The sequence below is a fragment of the Teleopsis dalmanni genome, chromosome 2, assembly GCF_002237135.1.
Source record: "Teleopsis dalmanni isolate 2A chromosome 2, ASM223713v2, whole genome shotgun sequence".
Classification (NCBI taxonomy): Eukaryota; Metazoa; Arthropoda; class Insecta; order Diptera; family Diopsidae; genus Teleopsis; species Teleopsis dalmanni.
Window position 1 is genome coordinate 244,196,173 of NC_051847.1, and position 3,734 is coordinate 244,199,906.

At 30.3% G+C, this 3,734-nt stretch overlaps 1 protein-coding gene across 1 annotated transcript in view; it reads left to right on the top strand.

The window, feature by feature from the left end:
- LOC119677228 (efflux pump membrane transporter BepE-like) overlaps window positions 1-3,734 on the top strand; it is an 8,330-nt gene that overhangs the window by 2,809 nt on the left and 1,787 nt on the right. The window lies entirely within an intron of this gene.

Below are 3,734 nucleotides of genomic sequence, written 5' to 3' on the forward strand. Positions count from 1 at the left end.
CCCAAGACCAAAATTCAAGGAATAACTGTGTACATATGTTAGGAAAACATTATGACATCCGTTTTGACTTTCATCGGCTTTTCTATAAGAATATTTAATTCTATATTTAAAAAAAATAATACAATTTCTCTTACAAAAAAAAAATTTGTTTTAATATTGTATTTGTATATAAAAAAATTTTAATATCAAACAAATTTTTATACTTTTTACATTGTAAATATTTCGGAGAGTAGTGAACTACAACAACAAAAATTATTTTTTATATTATTATTAATTAATTGAATTTTCGGCTGACCACACAGCTATTTCAAATATTGCCAAATACCTGTCATCAGTTATCTTGGAAATTATTCGTAAATAATTTTTTGAGACTGCAAATACCAAGGATTGGACTCCTGCTCTGCTAAATTTGAAGTACGGCTTTGGGTCAGTTGACCAGTGGACCAGTATTCTGAAATACTCGAAAATACTTCACATATATAATATACATATATTGCATCAAGGAGACCCATTTAGAGAATTGAGAATGGGAAATTTAACTTACTAAACTCTTCTGTTAAATAATTCCAAAAACAAACCTAATATGAAAACCTAATATGTAATGTGTATAGTTACAAGTATCTCGATACAGATATACAGATACATATATCTGTACCTTGATTGTTACTTGGATACATTACCAGTACCAAACTGTGTCTGTATGTAGATTTAGTATGTTGTATCTTTATGTTAGAATAGATCGAATTAAAAATTATATTAATGCCTCAAAATTTGATTTCATTATTTAAAATTTTAAATTCTAAAATTTATAGTTAAAGTCAGATGTACCTTGTGATCCCGCGCTTATCCAATCGGTAAATTTGTTTTATTTTTACGCTGGCAACACTATTATACACATTCTGTCAAAGTTTAATGCATATCGTACGATTAGTTTTTGTTTGGCGCTCAACAACTTCTGTTACTTAAGAAAACATTGAATCGGCAAGCAGATTGTGTCGGAACATCGTTGTGAACTGATTAGAGAGATTGCAGTGTTGTTGAGCATCTCATATGGATCGGCCGAACACATTTTAACTGATGTTTTGGGTTAAAACGCGTCGCTTCTCGGCTGGTGCCAAAAAAGTTGAATTTCATTCAAAAAAAGCGTCGTTGTGATGTGGCCAAAGAGATGAAAGTGACCATATATGCGATGCCCAACAACAGATAGTGTCAAATGCATCATAACTGGTGATGAGACATGGGTGAATGATTTTGACATGCCCATCAAACAACAATCGACCAAATGGTGCTTCGAAGTGAGTCGAAACCGAAAAGAGAACGCCAAAGTCGGTCCAAAATCAAGGTTATGCTGACTGTTTTTTTCGATATTCGTGGTGTGGTACACTATGAATTCCTTCTGGACGGTCAAATGGTCAAACGGTCAAAAGGAGTATTATTTTATTAGTATTACAGCGTTGGTTGTGTCGCAGTTTTTGAACAAAAACTCCTCCAATATCATTAACCAAGCACCGTACTCTCCAGATATGGCCTCGTGTGACTTTTTTCTCTTCCTCTTCCCCCGACTCAAATTGCCATTGCGAGGAACGCGTTTTGAGACCATAGAGGCGATAAAAGAGAATTCGCTGGGTGAACTAAAGGACATACCTTCGGTGGCCTATAAAACTTGTATGGAAAATTGGATCAAGCGTTGGCATGCATGTATTGCCGCAGGAGGAGAGTTCTTTGAAGGTGATAATAAAGGAAATTATTAAAAATTAAAATTTTGCGTTTTTTTTTAATTTTCGTTCTTTTTTGATCATAAGGTAAGAACACTTTTTGATCTTAGTTTCATCTAAATAAGATATCAATTGAACAATCTTTAATATTCCACCGAAAATAGTTTGTAAACTTTTATTTATAATTTTAAATACATCAGTATTTTAAAATTAAGCTTAAACTATATTTTTAGTATATCTGGCTTTATATTTTAAAATCAAAAAATATATTAAATTCAGAATTATATCCATTTATTAAAATATGATTTCATAACCAAAACTTTCAAAATTATATATAAGATCGTGAAAAAAAGAAAAGTTACATGATATGCATTAATTTATTGAAATATTTTCATAAAAATATCTATTTTAATTTGCGCTTAAAACAGAAAGATATCGAATAGCTGTCACTTCAAAACTTCAAATGCCATAAACTTTGTAGATACATTACGACAGATATTAAAAGATTAAATTTTATGTCTTTGATAAATATTGACATTAAAAATATTAAATGTTATTATGTAGCTATTATGTACGTTGGTATATTGTAAGTTTATTAAAGTTTACACAGAGGTTCAAATTAAAATGTACCACGTAGCGTATGAGCAACATGTTTTCCCTTGCAAAATGTGACTGAGCCCAGCAAAGATACCGTATTTTTGTGTCTTAAAGGTTTTATATTGAAAAGATTTTTTAATACTTTTAAAGCTAATAACTTAAGTAAATACTCACCTGCGGTGTACACTCAGAGGAATATTGCCTACAATAATATTTGTCTGCGTGTCGCTGTTGCTGCTGCTGCTGTTGCTAGTGTTGTTGTTGTTGTTGCTGTTATCGTCCTGTTGCTTCTCGTTTACTTTTGAAATATTTAACGCGCCTCAATTTCGTACTCAAATATTAGTTCTGAGATTTCGTTGGCTTTTTTCGGTTTTGTGTAATTTGTGTTTTATTATTACTTTTCTTTTGCCCACTGCCGCCAAACATTTACGGTGCTGCATTTACTGCGAGATTTATGAAATTGCCGGAAATCGGAGCGTCGCAAGTATTTTCTAATGTTTCCGTTTCCTACGCAATGTTCTGCCTGGAATTGTTGGCAGCTTCGGTTGCTTCAGCTGCTTCAGTTACTTTGGTTGCTTTAGCTTGAATTAAATTAGCACGTGATGACGATAATTTTTTTGGTTTGTTTTTTATTGTTATTTTTCATTTTTATTATTGTTTTTCTTTTATTTTCTTTTTGTTTTTTTTTTTTGAATTTATTTTAGTTCCGTTTTACTTTGTAGCTCACAACAACCGAGCGTGGTGGTAAGCGTGAAAATTGTACGGAGAGTTCTAAAATTTCACCGGATTTAAGTGAAATTTGATGCGGGTCACGTTTAAGGAATGTGTTGGGCGGTTAATTGCTGTTAAAAGGGGATTTTTAAATTTAATTTAACCAAAATTATTTATTTAGACTCATTAGCAAAATATTCATTGAAGTTATGTATTTTTAATATTTTCCCTATAATTAAAAGCAGAAACTTTTTCATTTATGCCAATGATTTATGAATAAAATATTTTCATCAAAGTTTTATAAATGTCTTTGAAATATTAAATGTTTTTGCTGCTAAAATTTGATGAAAGGAGGAAAGTTATAATTACAGGCAAATTAGATTATATTTGAAGGCTGGGCTGAGTTTTTTTAATCATGTACATTTTTCCATCAGAAATGGATCCTTTAAATCGCAACCCATAAATAATATAATATTGTCATTGATATTGTATTCGAAAAATAATTGATTATTTGTTACAGAATAGTGGTTGATGATAGAAATTTGACTAAAATAAATTATTTCGTTTTAATATCAGAATATTTTAATATCAGAACTTTAATACAAAAAAAATTGTGTACTTGAAATTAAAAATTAACTTTTGAAGAGAAGTCTAAAAAACTCGCAAATATTTATGTAAATAATAACTACATAAAATAAAATATATATTCAA